The 19,753-nt window shown below is 38.7% G+C and overlaps 1 protein-coding gene across 1 annotated transcript in view; it reads right to left on the minus strand.

The window, feature by feature from the left end:
- KIAA1217 (KIAA1217 ortholog) overlaps positions 1 to 19,533 on the minus strand; it is a 493,308-nt gene extending 473,775 nt beyond the window's left edge. The window contains exon 1 of the mRNA XM_032621038.1: positions 19,420 to 19,533. The gene's annotated coding sequence lies outside the window, so the exon portion shown is untranslated. The remainder of the gene's footprint in view (positions 1 to 19,419) is intronic.
- Between the last annotated feature and the right edge of the window lie 220 nt (positions 19,534 to 19,753).

Consider the following 19,753-nt stretch of genomic DNA (forward strand, 5'->3'; position numbering starts at 1 on the left):
AGATATTTTTTGATTTCCTCTTTGATTTCTTCAGTGATATCTTGGTTATTTAGTAATGTATTGTTTAGCCTCCATGTGTTTGTGTTTTGTTACGTTTTTTTCCCTGTAATTCATTTCTAATCTCATAGCGTTCTTGTCAGAAAAGATGCTTGATATGATTTTAATTTTCTTAAATTTACTGAGGCTTGATTTGTGACCCAAGATGTGATCTATCCTGGAGAATGTTCCGTGCACACTTGAGAAGAAAGTGTAATCTGCTGTTTTTGGATGGAATGTCCTATAAATATCAATTAAATCTATCTGGTGTACTGTGTCATTTAAAGCTTCTGTTTCCTTATTTATTTTCATTTTGGATGATCTGTCCATTGGTGTAAGTGAGGTGTTAAACTCCCGCACTACTATTGTGTTACTGTCCATTTTCTCTTTTATAGCTGTTAGCATTTGCCTTATGTATTGAGGTGCTCCTATGTTGGGTGCATATATACTTATAATTGTTATGTCTTCTACTTGGATTGATCCCTTGATCATTATGTAGTGTCCTTCCTCGTCTATTGTAACATTCTTTATTTTAAAGTCTATTTTATCTGATATGAGTAATGCTACTCCAGCTTTTGTTTGATTTCCATTTGCATGGAATATCTTTTTCCATCCCCTCACTTTCAGTCTGTATGTGCCCCTAGGTCTGAAGTGGGTTTTTGTAGACAGCATGTATATGGGTCTTGTTTTTGTATCCATTCAGCAAGCCGCTGTCTTTTGGTTGGAGCATTTAATCCATTCACGTTTAAAGTAGTTATCGATATGTATGTTCCTATGACCATTTTCTTAATTTTTTTTTTTTTTTTTTTGTAGGTCCTTTTCTTCTCTTGTGTTTCCCACTTAGAGAAGTTCCTTTAGCACTTGTTGTAGAGCTGGTTTGGTGGTGCTGAATTCTCTTAGCTTTTGCTTGTCTGTAAAGCTTTTGATTTCTCCATCGAATCTCAATGAGATCCTTGCCAGGTAGAGTAATCTTTGTTGTAGGTTCTTCATTTTCATCACTTTAAGTATATCATTCCACTCCCTTCTGGCTTGTAGAGTTTCTGCTGAGAAATCAGCTGTTATCCTTATGGGAGTTCCCTTTTATGTTATTTTTCGGTTTTCCCTTGCTGCTTTCAATAATTTTCCTTTGTCTTTAATTTTTGCCAATTTGATTACTATGGGTCTCGGTGTGTTTCTCCTCGGGTTTATCCTGTATGGGACTCGCTGCACTTCCTGGACTTGGGTCGCTATTTCCTTTCCCATGTTAGGGAATTTTTTTTTTTTTTTTTTTTTTTGCGGTACACGGGCCTCTCCCTGGTGTGGCCTCTCCCGTTGTGGAGCACAGGCTCTGGATGCGTAGGCTCAGCAACCATGGCTCACGGGCCCAGCCACTCCGCGGCATGTGGGATCTTCCCGGACTGGGGCACAAACCCGTGTCTCCTGCATTGGCAGGCGGACTCTCAAGCACTGCACCACCAGGGAAGCCCGATGGAAGTTTTTGACTGTAATCTCTTCAAATATTTTCTCGGGTCCTTTCTCTCTCTCTTCTCCTTCTGGGACCCCTATAATGCAAATGTTGTGTTTAATGTTGTCCCAGAAGTCTCTTAGGCTGTCTTCATTTCTTTTCTTTCTTTTTTCTTTATTCTGTTCTGCAGCAGTGAATTCCACCATTCTGTCTTCCGGGAGACTTCCTGGAAGTCACTTATCCGTTCTTCTGCCTCAGTTATTGTAGTTTTCATTTCAGTTATTGTATTTTTCATTTCTGTTTATTTGTTCTTTAATTCTTCTAGGTCTTTGTTAAACATATCTTGCATCTTCTCAATCTTTGCCTCCATTCTTTTTCTAAGGTCCTGGATCATCTTCACTATCATTATTCTGAATTCTTTTTCTGGAAGGTTGCCTATCTCCACTTCACTTAGTTATTTTTCTGGGCTTTTATCTTGTTCCTTCATCTGGTACATAGCCCTCTGCCTTTTCATCTTTTCTATCTTTCTGTGAATGTGGTTTTTGTTCCACAGGCTGCAGGACTGTAGTTCTTGCTTCTGCTGTCTGCCCTCTGGTGGATGAGGCTACCTAAGAGGCTCGTGTAAGTTTCCTGATGGGAGGGACTGGTGGTTGGTAGAGCTGACTGTTGCTCTGGTGGGCAGAGCTCAGTAATACTTTAATCCTCTTGACTGTTGATGGGTGGGCCTGGGTTCCCTCCTTGTTGGTTGTTTGGCCTGAGGCAACGCAACCCTGGAGCCTGCCTGGGCTCTTTGGTGGGGCTAATGACAGACTCTGGGAGGGCTCATGCCAAGGAGTACATCCCAGAACTTCTGCTGCCAGTGTCCTTGTCCTCACGGTGAGACACAGCCACCCCCTGCCTCTGCAGGCGACCCTCCAACAGTAGTAGGTAGGTCTGTTTCAGTCTCCCCTGGGGTCATTGCTCCTTCCCCTGGGCCCCGATGCACACACTACTTTGTATGTGCCCTCCAAGAGTGGAGTCTCTGTTTCCCCCAGTCCTGTCGAAGTCTTGCAATGAAATCCCACTAGCCTTCAAAGTCTGATTCTCTAGGAATTCCTCCACCCGTTTCTGGACCCCCAGGTTGGGAAGCCTGACGTGGGGCTCAGAACCTTCACTCCAGTGGGTGGACTTCTGTGGTATAAGTGTTCTCCAGTCTGTGAGTCACCCACCCAGCAGTTATGGGATGTGATTTTACTGTGATTGCACCCCTCCTACCGCCTCATTGTGGCTTCTCCTTTGTCTTTGGATGTGGGGTATCTTTGGTGAGTTCCAGTGTCTTCCTCTCGATGACTGTCCAGCAGCTAGTTGTGATTCTGGTGTTCTCACAAGAGGGAGTGAGAGCACGTTCTTCTACTCCGCCATCTTGGTTCCTCTCCTTCAGTTTTTTATATTATGAATAAAGCAGCTAAAAACATTCTTGTATATCTTTTGAGGAACATAAGCACTTATTTCCCTTAATTATACCTTAATTATACCTGTATGTGTTGAAGGGAAACTTCTGGGTTACAGAGTTTATATGTATTTAGCTTGGTAGATGAAGAGAAATAGTTTGTCAGAATGGTTGTAAAATTTTACTCTTTACTCAGCAAAGAAGAATTCCAGTTTCTTCATATGCTCAAGTACAAAGTTAACTTAGCTTGATCTTACATATAGCAATTTTACCAACTGCTTTATTAAGTTTAAGAATAGATGAATTCAGTTGGATTTTCTAGGTAGGTAATCAGCAAAAAACTACATTTTTGTTTCTTCATCTCTAATCCTTACACCTTTTATTCCTTTTTCTATTCTTATTGTGATGGCTAAGCTGACTAGTACAATTTTGAAATGAAATGGTCACAGTGAGCATTTGGGTCTTATTGTTGAATATAAAGATAATTATTTTAATACTTCAGTATGGTCGGATTTGCTGTAGGATTTTTGTAGACCGTTTTTTTAGTTTAAATATATTTCCTTTAGTTTTTAGTTGCTATAAATTTTGACCATGAATGATTGCTGAATTTTATCATGCACTTTCATTTATTTTTCATTTTGAATCTTTTGGAATAATCACAGTTTTGCTCCTTTAAACTGTTAATGTAATGATTTACATTAATAGTTCATTTATATTGATTGTGATTTCCGATACATTTAGATTTATTTGTATTCTCATACTTTGCCCTTTTTATTTAGTTTGATTTTTCTTTGATCCTTTTTCTTTGTTTAGACTTTTTCTTCTTCTTTCTTGTAACCTTTTCTTCTATAAGTTTTGAAAGATACATGCTATTTTTAACGTTTACCTTATGTGTTTAAATATTTATCTTTAATAGCTCTAAAAATAATGAATATTTTCCCTTCCCCATTCTTCAGAACAATCACAATGCCCCAGAAAATATTATTTCAATCATCCCCTCCTTATTTATATGCTAGTGGAGTCTAAGATTAATTGTCCCTTGATTTTTTTAAAGTATAAATTAAACATCATCATCAGTATAATTGCCAGTTTTTTAACAGTTTTATAGTTGCTTGTTTAGATTGATTCCCATGTTTATTTAAGAGTTGAAGTCTTTTAATCATGTTTTATAATAGCCTATGAATTATGCACCTTTTGTTAGACGTATTCCTAGATAGCCTATATTGATTGCACTATTGAAAATGATATCATTTTCAAGTTTTATTTTTTATTTGTTCCTGTTATATGGAAACATAAGTGACTTTAAAAATTACTGAAGTATGCTACACATACTAAAAGAGGCAAATCTTAACACTCGTATCTCAAATTATCATTCTGATGTGTACACTACATCTCTTCTTTTTCTTTTTTTTTTTTGCGGTACGCGGGCCTCTCACTGCTGTGGCCTCTCCCGTTGTGGAGCACAGGCTCCAGACATGCAGGTTCAGTGGCCATGGCCCACAGGCCCAGCCTCTCCATGGCATGTGGGATCTTCCCGGACCGGGGCACAAACCCATGTCCTCTGCATCGGCAGGCAGACTCTCAACCACTGTGCTACCAGGGAAGCCCCAGTACATCTCTTTAGTGAGGTCCCATTGGTAAAATATGCTCCAGTTTTTATTTATTATTTTGAAAAATATGTCTTCCTTTTACTCTCATCCTTGAAAGATAATTTGCTAGGTGTAAAATTCTAGCATGACAGTTATTTTTCCTCATATCCTTATAGATACTTCTACTGTGTATGGCCCCCATTGTTACTGAGATATCAGATATAGTCAAATTGTCGTTCCTTTGGATGATTTAACTTTTCTCTGTGAAATCTGCCACTATATTTCTTTCTGAAATTTGTCATTATAATTGTTGAATTATCTATTTTTCCTATTAATTTTCCAATTTTTGCTTCATGTATTTTGGGGTTTTCGTGTTAGATGCCTATACATTATTTGTCATTATTTGTTTTCTAAATGTTTCATGTCTTTTTTTCTTCCTATTTTCCTCCTTTACTGCCTTTTGTGTTTAAGAAATATTAGTGTACTACTATTAATTTCTTTATTTTTTTTATTATTTAAAAAATTTTTTTTAGTTTTTAGTTTTTTGGCCATGCCATGCAGCATGTGGGATATTAGTTCCCCAACCAGGGATCAAATCCACGTCACCAGCATTGGAAGCGTGGATTCTTAACTGCTGGACCATCAGGGAAGCCCCCTTTATTATTTTTAGGCTTTATTTTTTAGTTTATTTTCTTAGGGGCTGCTCTAGGGATTCATACCAATTTATCATGATCTACTTCAAGTTAATACTGACTAAATTCTAGTAAAATACAGCAATTTTTCTCCAATATAGCTTTATCCCCCACTCTTGTGCTAATATTGTCATATGTATTGCATGTGTATCTGTTATAAGCCCAATAATACAGTGTTAATTTATGGCTTCATATAATTTTATGATTTTTACAAAAATTAACAGAAAAAAAATTTAGTTGTCTTTATATTTACCTACATGTTTACTGTGTTTAATCTCTTTATTTCTTCCTTTGAATTTAAATTACTGTCTGGTGTCATTTCTTTCATACTGACTTTTTTTTTTTTTTTTTAATGTTTCTTGTAAGGCAGATTTGTGAGTAACGACTCTTCTGTCTTTGATCATCTGGGAATGTCTTTATTTCCCCAAAGTTTTGAAGGACAGTTTTGTTGGATAGAGAATTCCTGGTTGAGAATTTTTTATTCCAGTACATTGAATGAATGTCATTCCACTACCTTCTGGTCTCAATTGTTTCTCATGAGATGTCATATATTAATTATTTTGTCATTCTCTGTGCATAATAATTTTCTCTTGTTACTTTCAAGGTTTTCTCTTGATCTTTGGCTTTTTCAGCAGAGTAATAACTGTGATGTGTCTAGATTCTCTCTTTATCCTACTTGGGGTTCACTGAACTTCTTGGGTCTGTATATTAATAGTTTTCATCAAATTTGGAAAGTATTGGGCCATTAATTTTCTGCCTGTTTGACTCTCTCCTCTCTTCCTGGGACTTCTACTGTATGCATATTGGTATATTTGATGTTGTCCAACAGGTCTCTGAGCTTTTGTTCATTTTTATAAAATATTTTTCCTCTATAATATTCATATTGGATAATTTCTATTGATCTGTTTTAAGTTCACTGATTATTTTTTCTAGCATCTCAAACTGCTGTTGAAACCATCCAAAATATTTTACATTTTGATTATTTTACTTTTCAAATCTAGAATTTTCATTTGATTCCTTTAAAAACAATCTAAGAGACTTTCTTTTTTAAAATCAATTTTAGGTCTATAGAGAGAGTACATAGAAAGTACAGACACTTCTCATATACCCTCTATCCCCCTGCACAAAATTTTCTCTATTACTAACATCTTGCATTAATGTGGTACATTTAAAATTGATAAACCAATTCTGGTATAAAATGATTAAAGTCCATGGTTTAGATCATGGTTCACAATTTGTGTTATGCAATGCTATGGATTTTGCCAAAAGCATAATGTCATGTGTCCATTTTTAGAGTATCATACAGAATATTTTCCCAGCCTTAAAAATTTCCTAATGTTCCACCTATTCATCCCTATTCTCCTCTCTTTTCCTTCTCCTAACAGGCAACTACTGATTTTTTTAGTGTCTATAGTTTTGCATTGTACAGAATATTGTACAGCTGGAATCATATAGTATGTAGCCTTTACAAACTCTTAATTCATTTTAGTAATATGCATTTGTGTCCTCCATGTCTTTCCATGGCTTGACAACTGATTTCTTTTTATTGCCAAGTAATATTCTGTTGTATGGATGTACCACAATTTGTTGCTCCATTCACTTACTGAAGGACAACTTGGTTCCTTCCAGTTTTTGACAATTATGAAAAAAGCTGCTATAAACATTCATGTGAAGGTTTTTGTGTAAACATAATTTTTTCTACTCATTAGGCAAATACCCAGGCATGTATTTGCTGATCTTATAGTAAGCCCACGCATAGCTTTGTCACGAATTGCCAATTATCTTGAAAAGTGAGTGTCCCATTTTGTGCTTCTTCTGGCAATGAATGAGAGTTCCTGTTGGTCCACATCCTTGTCAGCATTTGCTGTTGTCAGTGTTTTGGATTTTTGGATTTTAGCTATTCTAATAGGTGTTTAATAGTATCTTATTATTGCTCTCATTTGCAATTCTCTAGTGGCAAATAATGTTGAGAATCATTTCATATGCTTATCTGTCATCTGTGTATCATGTTTGGTGAGGTGTCTGTTCAGAGACTTCACTCATTTTAAAATCAGGTTGTTCATTTTCTCACTGTTGAGTTTCAGGAGTTCTTTGTATATTTTGGATGTAAATCTTCAGATCTATAGATCAAGTTAGGAAATTGAATCTTCCTACCCATGAATATGAAATCTCTCTTCATTTATTTAGATATTTGACTTCTTCCATCAGAGTTTACAGTTTTTTCCTCATATAGATCCTGTACATAGTCTGTTAGATTTATACCTAAAGTATTTCACTTTTTTGGTGCTAATGTAACTGGTACTGTGTTCTTAATTACAAATTCCAATTGTTCATTGCTGGTATATAGGAAAGCAATTGACTTTTTAATATTAATTAACTTATAATAATACTAATTGATGTAACTAATGCATAACACATAACTAATTATCAAGATTAACACCAACTTAATTTAATATTAATTATTAATAACACATCAATTAATATTTGTATATCATTATTATACAATATATTTATATATTATGTTTTTATATAATTATATTAATATTAAGATGATTTAACATTTATATATTGCATCCTCCTACCTTGCTATAATTGCTTATTAGTTCCAAGAATTTTTTTGTCATTTCTTTGGGATTTTCTCACTTCCAAGATCTCATTATTAAATTTCTTGCTTGTCCATTGCTCACTCAAATGGGACCTCAAGTTTAAGGTGAAGAGCACCAGATTTTTCCAATTCATTTCCTATCAACTTTGCTACTTTTACTGACAAAACTCTTGAGTGTGGGTTTTCACCTTTCATTCCAAGTCATTCCTCTCTGACAGTTAAACTTCTGGTTTTCACATCCAACCCCACTCATGTGAAACTATAGATAGCATCAGCCAAGCTGCTGCTGGTAGTGGGGTGTCTGGACTAACTCCAGGTATGAAGATCACAGATTTCTACCATTCTCACTCAAAGTTCTAGCAGTTTTTCATGAATAAATGCTTCACAATTATTGTTTGTCTTAGGTCAATTTCCAGGGCCCTGATATATTTTTGAAAATTTTGTCCAGTTTCTACATCTTTTTAGGGGACTGAAGTTAATAATTTTTAAGGCAACTTTTAAAATCTTTCTCTGTCATTCTTGTCCTGCAGTTTCACAATAATTTATCTAGTTGTGAATTTATTTTTACTTTACCCTGCTTTGGAGTTTTTGGTCTTATGAATCTGAGAATTGTTGTGTTCTATTATTTCCGGAAAATTCCCAGCCGTTATTGTACCTTTTCTTTTTTTTTCGAGATTTAATTCTTTTACTTTTCATGGGAGGGCATCTTGATTGAGATGTAATCCACTATCTTCTCAAATTTTGTTCTGCCCTGATTTTCTATTATTTCTTAGGCTAGGAGTTGACAAACTATGATCCATGCACCAAATCAAGTATGTTGTCTTCTTGTAAGTAAACATCCAGGCACATTTGTTTATGTTATTATCTATGGGTGCTTTGTACTACAATGACAGAGTTGAGTATTTCTCAGAATGTCATTTTGCACTACAATGGCAGAGTTGATAGAGCCCTTGTGGCCCACTGACCCTAAATTATTTACTCTCTGATCCTTTACAGGAACAATTTGCCCACTCCTGTCCTATACCTCCAATTTGACATGTGTTCTACCTTCCCTTCTATATTTTCTTTACCTTTAAACTCCTCTTTCATGCTTACCTCCTCTTTGTCTACATGGCATTCTTAATTATTACTATTAATCTATCTTCTAGTTTACACATTCTTTCTTCAATTAGTCTAACCTGATGTTTAAAGCAGTTTCTAATTTCAATTATTATATCTCTCATTTCCAGAAAGCTAATTTTTTCCAAATTCCACAGTTTAATGTCATGTAACTTTGACACTTGCTATATGCTTTTAGTTTCTTGAGAGTATTAAAGATATAAAACTTACATATTCCTGGTATAAAAACTCCAATTTTGAAATTCTTCACTTTGCTGTTTCTCTTGGCTCTTGCTAATAGTGTTCTATTCCCTTGTGTTTGGTAATTTTTGTGTGTGTGAGTTCATGTTCCTTGGAAACTTTTTTCCTAAATGTGAGGCTTAGGTTTAAGATGCATTCTTTTAGAGAAGATTTGCATCTCTCCTGTCAAGTACCTGGGAGATTATCAACTTGATGCCACTTTGAACTCAAATTCTGCCCTTTTTTGGTGGCTACAATGGTTACCTGGCAGGATTGAGGTTAGGCATTTTGAAGATGGCTATTTTCTTTCTCCTGCTCCTCTCAGAGTGAATGAAGGCTGAGGCAAGCAATTATCTCCATTAATTCTCCATGAGATGTGGGATTTTTTTATACTAATCCCCCTTCTTGCTTTTTATCTATGTCTCTGATCTATCTTCTTACTCTGCTCTCCTCCTAGGCTTTGTTTCTTATCTGCTGTGTGTAACCATTGGAACCCAGGTTCCAGGTCACAAGGAATAGGCAAACACCTCAGAATAAATTTCTGTACTTCTGTGGAATTGCACTTTCGTATAATCTGTGGCCTTTGCAGGTATTCCTTTATGTTTACCGTTAACAGCTCAGGTATACATGAAAATTAATTAGATGTTTTATTTGATCCCGAATTTTAGACATGCTATATCAGGAAGTGTTTCACTTAAAGTTTAGTGCGTTGGGCTTCCCTGGTGGCGCAGTGGTTGAGAGTCCGCCTTCCGATGCAGGGGACGCGGGTTCGTGTCCCGATCCGGGAAGATCCCACATGCCGCGGAGTGGCTGGGCCCGTGAGCCATGGCCGTTGAGCCAGCGCGTCTGGAGCCTGCGCTCCGCAACGGGAGAGGCCACAGCAGTGAGAGGCCCACGTACCGCAAAAAAAAAAAAAAAAAAGTTTAGTGTGTTGCATTGTTTACATGAAAAAAAAAGCCATTTTAAGGTTAATTCCTAATTATATATTCCTAATTATAAAGAAAAACCATTATACCTTAATGTTGGTATCTGTGTGGAACTGGAGGCAATATATTGAGGAAGGATTCTTATGCGGAAGTAGAAGACTCTCTGTTTCTGTTTCTGTTTTACTAAGAGAAACTCACTGTTTCTCTTAGTAAACAGTTCTTGTGACCTCCTGTGGGCAGGCGTATATGCTAGCTGCAGTAGAGGATTCAAGAATAAAAAGTGATAGTTCTGTATTGTATAAGTAATTACATTTGACATTTCTCAAAGACTCACTAGGAGTTTTTTTAATGCTTACTATTCTCGGTGCTTTACATACTTTATCATGTGCAATTTCATAAAAAATATATGAGGTGTGCACTTTAGTGACTATGCTTATTTTTAAATGAGGAAACTAGGGTACAAAGAGGTTAGATAATTAGGTAAGGTAAATAGCTAGTAAGTAATGAAACCAGGATTCAAACCTTTGCAGTCTGACTGCAGAGACCATGTCATTAACTACCATACAATACTATATGATATGGTATTATATCATACTAGACTAGACTAGACTAGACTATGTAAGAAGCTTAGAGTCTAATAGGAAGATAATACGTATAATAAGTAGAAAGAATAAAGACTACGAAGATGATTTGCTAAACGTCACTATAACAGCATAGATCAGAGGATCACTACAGGGCATGGTGAGATGATCAGGGAAGCTTCAGGGAAGACCTGGACCAACATCAACTGTGCATGCTGAGACACAAAAATTATGGTGTCAGGCTTCCCTGGTGGCGCAGTGGTTGAGAGTCCGTCTGCCGATGCAGGGGACACGGGTTCGTGCCCCGGTCCGGGAAGATCCCACATGCCACGGGGCGGCTGGGCCCGTGAGCCATGGCCGCTGAGCCTGCGCGTCCGGAGCCTGTGCTCCGCAACGGGAGAGGCCACAACAGTGAGAGGCCCGCATACCGCAAAAAAAAACAAAATTATGGTGTCAAATGGTGTCCTTATAATAAATTATTAACCCTATTTAATGGCGTGCTAAGAAATAGAGCACACTGGAATGTTTAAACCTTTAGTATCTCTGAAGAATCAGTAAAGCATATCCTGTTTCTTTTCTCCATGCAAACAGGAAGACAGCACTTCCCAGAATAATCTGAAGTTATGTTGTGGTCTTAGGATGAGATTCTGGTCTAAAGAATGTGAGTGGAAAGTATGTTGTTATGTCCAGGCCTGGCCCTAAACTTCCCTAACCACAGTACAAACTCTTTCCCTTCCTCTGAGACTGGGGAAGCTATAAGGTGGAAGAAACCATTTAAAGGAGAACCCCCAGAGGAGTCACCAGAGTCTACATAACTGTGACGTTAGCAATAAATAAATCTTTAGTGTTTTAAGCAACTGAGATTTTGAAGTTGCTTGCTATAGCAGTGAGTTTTAATTACCCTAACAAAGCAGATATGAATGCAGACCAGCAAAATCAATGCATAGTCTTTTATAGGAAATGTCTTGGAGGATTCAGGAAAGTATCTTAGTAGCCCTCAAAATTCCCTTTTGCTTCATTATTTACTATCTTTTACTTCGTTGGTTCTAGGGGTTTTCAAGAATGACAAGGCCATTTGCATGATAATCAAAAGAGAATGATACTTGGTTTAGGACACTTGGATAATTATATACTATTGTAGGGTCAACATCCACTATAAAAACAGTATTATTATAATAGCTAATACTTACTGAAAATTTTGTATTAATTTTTGTCTTGTATATTTTGTATCTTATTTTGTTTAATTTTCAAAAAATATGAGTATGATATAACTCATTAGCAGCAGTTCAATGTGATTTTAACACTGCTTAAAAAAAATATTAGTGCTCAAAATGACTTTCAAACTCCTAGAAAAAAATAGTACCTTTTTCATATGTGAAGATATAATTTGGCCATATTTCGTCAGCACTGATTTTTCCTAAAGTTTTGAGAATCTTTCCTGAAATACAAAAAAATACTTTTCCATCAGACTTGAGATTTCTAACTGAAGCTCATGAGTTAGATGCTGTATTGATCTAATATACCAGTAAGTGGCCAAATGGTACAATTTATCATGTCCACATGGGATTATGGGAAATTCTCTCTCCTGCTCTGGGTCCCTGTATATACTTTCTCATTTCTCACATAGCAGACTAATGATACAGGGGCTCTCATTTCAGTCTTTTGTTTCCAACAGGCAAATGCCTGTAAACAAGCAATAATTTCTGAAGTAGTATGCTTTCTCCTACACTGTTTAAAGCAATGATTTATTTATTTCAAACTGTAAACTCTACTTTCTGCCTATAAAACAAATTACCTTTTGCATGAATATGAGAACACGTCGTTTCTCTAAGTTAGCTAGTAAAAATCTCTCTCTTGCCATCGTGAATTAAATAGGTTATAAAATTCCATTACCTTAAGTGCATCCAAGTGCCCCTGGCTTAAGAGAAACATTTCTACAGATGCTATTTATTCAAAATCAAAATTGTCTCTTCTGGGTAGCTGTGAAACAATGAGTCATGACCTTACACGAGGCAAAACCAAAACAAAACGAAACAAATAAACAAAGCTCAGTTTATGTAAAAATGTTGTCATTAAGCTCTGCTGAACGTCTCCGTATCTCACCTACTGCTTCTCAAGAAAATACAACAGATGACATCTTATGCACGTCAATGTTCCTGCTCTATAATCCGGTGGGAGGAGTATGTTGAACACTTTCAATGACACATCCTATGGTTAATGGCATTATCTTGGGTACCGATTCTGAGTTTCACTATGAACACATGCATTTTTTCCTCTACTTTCAGATTTCTCTCTTCAGTTTCTTCCTCTACCTCCACCTCCCTTCCTTTATGGCAATCCTGGCCATGACCTATGGCCACGTTTCTCTTCTCTCTCCACATTCCAGTACCAGCTTCCCTTTCTTCGCCTCATGTATAAAATTCACTGGATTCTCATCCAGTCTCCATAACCCCCGTCCCAAACACAGCAGGACATTTCTGAGTCCCGCCTGAGATGGTAAGTGAAGACTCTCTACACACCACAGAGCCACTCAAGTGAGCAGACAGTACAGAGCTTTCAGTCACATACGGCCAATTCTCATTATTTGCAGGACTCATGTTCTGTAGTATCCATGGAATACTGAGTTAGCAGGTACTAAACCACTGCTCCTAGGGGAGAATACAGGGTACGGTTCATGACAGCCTCTGGTCACAACTTTTTCATCAAACAATGAATCCATAACCTTGTTTTATGTGTTTCGGTCAAAGGACACCTTAGTTAACATATCTGGTTGACTCATGAACATGGACTCACCACCAACAGCGCTGTAACTCACGCCTGAACGAAGCATATCGAACACATGCTTTCTCTGTAAGGCACGTCACAGCCTTCCTGTACTCGGGGTCGCTAGGGAAAACGACTGCACTTCGCTTGGGGGCCATTTTAAATGGTGATGTCATCAACGCACAGCACAAAACTGTGAAAAATGTGACACTAAGGCCATGAAAAAGACACTTTCTTACAGTATGAGCCAAACAGGGAGGCAGAGGGTGCACCTCAGCTAGGAACGTGTGTGCGTTTTCAGCAACTTGTCCCTGAATGACTGTGAAAGCACCTAAGTATGGTGACTCTGTGAATAATGAAGATTAACTGCATTTCAATCATAAAAAATGTTATGGGCTAAGATGCTATCAGTGACCAAAAAAAGTTCTAGTTTTAAAAGGTACATTTTTCTACTGACTGAGGCATGTGGAAATCAGTGTCGGCTTGATCTAGCCAAAGTTTAAATATTCTGGTTGACTGTATTTAAAAAGCCTTCAATTCTCTTGTATCTACTGGGTGCTCCTAAGTTACAGTTCATTATAACGGGCTTTACATGCCTCTGAAAGCTCTAACTTAAAAAAAAAAAAAACCCAGGGCTGCAGAATTTCAGCAACTAAACACAGAGTTCAGTATTGTCTTTAGGGAAATCCCTCATTCAAAGGCACAAGGGAGAATTTTCCCCACTCATCTGAAAGACAGAGACTACTGTCTTAACGTCGAACCCCTCGGATTTCTGTGACTAAGGAATTTCTCCCTTGTTGTGCTAGTTCCTGCCTGACAGTTTTATGCAAAATGGCACTCTCTGAGCTTTTGCTTCTTGGCTAAGTTTTAGCGGGATCAAGGAAGCATCAGGGCTGGTGTCTGTGACAAGGATGGGCTTAGAGAAGGCTCCCTTGGAGGACTTCTGGAAGGCTGAGCTGGGGTTTCTACTATTTTTGGCCACACCACATGGCATGTGGGATCAGGGATGGAACCTGAGCCCCCTGCATTTGAAGCGCAGAGTCTTAACCACTGGACCACCAGGGAAGTCCCTGAGCTGGGGTTTCAAACGGTGAGGTTTGACAAGGAGCCAACATCCTGGGTTTACCTGGCTTGGTTTCCTCTTTAACATTTACACTGTGACTCGTTTCAATGGGAGTTTAACACCATGTTTCAAAGTCCTTTGTGATGGTGAATCCTCAAATATTCTCAGAAAGTCAACACAATCCTTTACCCAAGGACTCACAGCAGACCTGCAACTGTACCACCTGTCTGCAGAAACACCTGAGGTCTGCTTTAGATCACAAAATGGAAATAAATTTTCAAAGTGTTATTCAACTTGCCTTTAGGTTTTCTAGTTAGATGTAGACATTTCTTCCTTTTTTTTCTTTACTTTTTTTTTATTTGGTCGAAGAAAATGTCACTGTCGATTCTGTCTAAACATGCAATCATGCCATTGGATACTTGGGGAAAGAAAACCCACATGAAACATCTACCCAGATGTGATGGGAGAAATGCTGGTTTAGAAAAGCCTTTGTTCTGTGGCCGAGGCTGCCATGGTTCTCCCATGGCATCGATTTTTACTCACACATTTTAATGAATAAAAACATGCTGACCGACAATCCACGAGAACCACCAAGTACCAATTACTGAGGAACAGAACAGCTTCAGTGAGAGGGGAAGAAGGGCAAAAAGCATCATGAAATGAGTTTAAAATTTCTTTTTTTTTTTCTTTGCTGGATGCGGGCCTCTCACTGTTGTAACCACTGCACCACCAGGGAAGCCCTAAAATCTCTTAAGTAGAGCACTGAGTTGAGACTTTCATTTCCCCTACAATTGATTTCTTTTGCTTCAAAAGAAACCCACAACTTGTTGGCATCTGGTTTCTGCAATGTTAACATAGAGGCAATAGTACTGGCCAGCAGTCGGTTCCTTAGGATGTTAGGGGGTCATGAGTATGCTTCCTTGAAGACAACTGCCCAGGAGGAAAGAAGAAAATACCTCCCCCACGTCTGGAGGTCCCGTATGTAATGTTATACTGGGGGGCGTCATGATTCACCTCTGCCTGGCTCACTGGCTGTGTGACCTTGGCCAAGTACTTCATCTGCTAAGGCCATGCTCCCTGAGGCCATGAACTGCAGACTGCAGTTTATTACTAAAGGTTATTATCACATTGAATTGTTACAAGATCTCAATAAGAAAATGGATTTACAGCCTTTGAGTACCTCGCATTCAAGAAGTAGTCACTGTCGACTTATTATTTCTGCATCATCATTCCATCTTTCTGTCATTCTGCACTTCCTGTGCCTTCCCTCCATGGCCAACTGGAGCCCACGCCCCAGGGAGAGAGAGTTTGGGGTGACAGATGCCTCATGAGCAGGAGAAACTGTCACGGCCAGGAAAGCAGTCAGGCACCAGAGGGAAAAAGAAGCTAGCAAAATTTGAAGTGTCTGTATTACAACTCAACTGGTTTTAAAATTTCCATTTCTTTTCAGCAAATGTGTTTTCTTCCTCTCATGGAACTAAGAACATATGTGCTGCCTGGCAGATGATTTCTGCAACTCTTAAAGTCAGGATCGGAGAAGGCTGACTCACAATTTCTTACGCTGCACGTGTGAAATCTTTCAAGAAAACTTGGCAGGGGGAAGAGCCTCAGGATTTTGCGTGATGCGCTCAATTGCTTTTCAATTAAATTGGTAAAAAAAGAATCGATTGATTATTTGCTTCTATTTCTGACCCTTTTAAACTATTTTTTAAAGCAGTATAAAGAGATGGGACGGAAGAAAGGTAATAACACAGGAAAGGAACAGAAAGAAGGTAACATTTGTAGAGGGTTGTAGTTTTCCCATCATCTGAATTATTTGATCTTGTGGCATCCCTGTGATGCAGGTTTTACCTGTGACAAGGACAAAGGCTCCCAGAGATTCCATAGCCACTGAGACTTTGTATTGACTCTATTCATTGAGCTCTTTGCACTACACCACACACTTTTTTTTTTTTAGATTCACACAGTTCAGCTTCGATTAAGATTTAAGTAACAAAGTATAAAGAACTAGAATGTGATTTCTGTTAAAAGAATACGTTTGAAGAAATGTTCTTTGGCAATCACTGTAACTGATCGAGCATGTGATAGGAGTTATTTTACTAGATACTTAGTCCCTGATATTCATGCAAAAACACCAGGACCTTAGCTATGCAATACGCACGAGGGGCAGGGATCAAGCCTGACCGCCTGTGGACAAACACACAGACTCATTCACTATCTTGAGTTGCCTTTCAAAGAAAGTATTTGACATACTGTATACAAATTAAACACGAAGTCCAATAAGGATCTCTTATTGCCCTTTTCAAGGGCAACAGACCTGACAAAGTATTTTCTTTAAGCACTTTCTTCATCATGCCTTCAAGGGATTGCTCCCTGCAGAAGGTCTGCGTGTGGTCGGTGGCAGTTCTAGAAGCCAGAGCGGGACTTGTGGGTGAGGGAATGGCGAAGGCAGGGAAGCAGGACTTGGAGATGATGGACCCTGGCTTGAATGGCTGCAAGCACAAGACTGCAAAGCCCCCCAACTCAGAAAGCAAAGGAGCTCCGACAACTCCTGCAACAGAGGCCAGAGGAGGAGTGAGGATTCAGAAACACTACCTACAGGCTAACTGGCCATCACTTCTGATTCACTCCAGAGATTCTGGGCTCACCACTTAATGACCGAGTGACCCCGTGCAATGCACTTAAACTTTGTGGAGTTTCGTTTCCCTGTGTATAAGTGGGGAGAAGACACCTCCCTGTGTGTGGCTGGGAGGATTAAAAGATACCACGCATACCGCACAGCACACACACACAGTAGACGGTGAACAAACAGTAGTTATTAGCTTGAATCATTGTGATTATCCACAATCCGGGAACTGTTAACATCACCAATGCTATACTTTGAAACATGTTTATTCTTTACATTCTAGCAAACTAGTTCAAAGTCTGTTTTTCAAATACATTATCTAGTTTGGGCTTTAAAAAGACAACAAAAAAAAATCCCTGTGTTATGTTCTGCTCTGCTTATCAAAGGCTCTGGGTAATGTTGACTCAAGGGTAAGTCAATTACACAGGATACTGTTCTGCCTTCTATTATTCTTTTTAAACCACATTCCATGTGGTAATGGGTCAATTTCTTTACTTCCTCTTCCCTCTTACCACATTCCATAGCCCAGAAAGTTGCCAGTTAAGCTTTAACCCTCCTTTGAAAGTGAATTTTCATCTCTACTCTTTTTTAAAAAAGTGACTTAAAGTAGTTGCAAGTTCTCTGAGTGCCCTCCAGACCCAATCCATGCAACAAAATAGTAACGGGAGAAAATTATGAGTGCTGGGGCCTGAACCCCCCCCCCCACCGAGCATGAACGGCATGATGACTTGGTGATGAACTACGCCTCCATAAACGGGTGACTCTTTGATCCTGGCTGCTTGTACAACTCTAAAGAGAAAGGCATTCTAGTCCAAACCACACAAAGAGAGAGGAACATAGGTTATTTATGGGAGCCCACTGACTCTAAGTTTAGCCTGGCTCTTTCAAGATTCAAATACACACATCATTTTGACTGCCAAATCTCCTCCCTCCCCTTATGATGTCTAATGGGGCTGTAGTGTAGGAATGTCTGATCTCTGGCTTCTCCCTGGGGTGAGAAAGGTAGCTGGTTTGGCAGAGAGACAGACACAACAGTATTTATAGAGACAGTAGAAAATTGACTCCATATGCCTACGAAGGGAAATCAGAGTAAATCACCGGGAGCTAAGAGGACTCCTGAACTCCCTCTCTGAGGTTCAGCTTCTGGCTGAGAGGAACTAGGACCCACTAACCAGCTCTCTAGCTGTACAAAGTCCAGCATCCACAGGTTCTTTCTTATTTGATGGTGTTCCACCAACACTGTCACTTTACAGAAGGGGAGGAAACGCCCTCTTTGGTTCCCTGAATTCAGGAGCTGTTCTGGAAGTCTGACTCTTGTATTACTCAGTGAACTTCCTGCATCAGAGCTGGTACAAACATGGAAGCCATGAATTACCGATTCTGAGGTTGCTGAAACTAAGTTCAATGACTTCTTGCCAGTGACTCTCAAGCCATGGTGTTCTTGGGTAACAAGCAGTGTGGCTGAGTGCTGATCCACACTGCTCACTAAAGCAGATCCAAGTTGATAAGGACTGTACTGGGACAGTATCTATCGATTCTCTTTCCTAGCTTCCTCTGGATCGAATATCAAAATTTTACAACGTTGTGTTGGAATGGGAAGGGCTCTATGAGGACCTCTGCAATGGGAGAAAACTCAAAATGGAAATTGCTTTTATTAGTATAAAGTATTGAACTGGTGGATTTATGATCAGAATTTGGGCCAAATGAGTACAGCTAAAGCTGGAGGTCAATCTGGTCATCCCAGCATTCCAGACACCCAAGTCCACCTCCATAGGCTGATCTGGGCAAAGTAAAAGAACCTCAATGAAACTGGCAAATTAATTTTGCTACTTTTGTGGGACCCTGAATTTGATCAAAATCTATCATGGGGCAGGACTAAAAGGGTTCTTAGTTTTAATTTATTCTATTCACTCCGTAGACACAAAGTCATCAGATACCTACAGAGGTTCACAAATTGTTTGCGAAAAGTTCATGACGTTTGAACATTCTCTTATTCTTTAGTCATCATGATGGCTTCAAGCCAGAGTCTGAACACAAAGACAGGCATATAAGTGAACATAAAACATAGCCTGAAAAGCAATACCTATATCGACGGCAAGGCCTGCAAGCTCAAAGAAAGAATGGATAAAAAAAAATAAAACAGCTGCATATCAGAATGAATACACGTTGGAGGAAGAGTGAACGGTTCAACTCAGACATTTTGTTCCTCGGGGCTTAGGGAGGAATTAACAGAAGCCAAGTTTTAGAGACAGGCCTTTAGCTCATAATTTGTTCACTGTCAAGATGATGAATGCTCGCTTTGTGATTTAATAAAAAGATAGACCCACCTAGAAAGAAAATGAGGAGGCAGCGTCCTCCACCGATAAGTAGCACAGTCTTCTGGGGCGACACCCAGGGGCTCTGGATTGGGACTCCAGCTCCGTCTTCTGGACACACAGCACACAGGACAACCAGTACAAATTCAGGACCTCAGTCTCTCCATCTGAAAAATACAAATAATAACGTCATGGTTCCACCCAGCAACTGCTAATTAGAGATTCATGCTGATTAAAAAAACACAGGAAGAACAAAGAGTACAATGTATACATGTAGGATGTGTAGCACAGAATGCCTCGTAATCCCACATACGCCTTTGTACAAGTTACCCAAAGTCAGAGGTTT

This window comes from Phocoena sinus, chromosome 2 (genome assembly GCF_008692025.1).
Source record: "Phocoena sinus isolate mPhoSin1 chromosome 2, mPhoSin1.pri, whole genome shotgun sequence".
Taxonomy (NCBI): Eukaryota; Metazoa; Chordata; class Mammalia; order Artiodactyla; family Phocoenidae; genus Phocoena; species Phocoena sinus.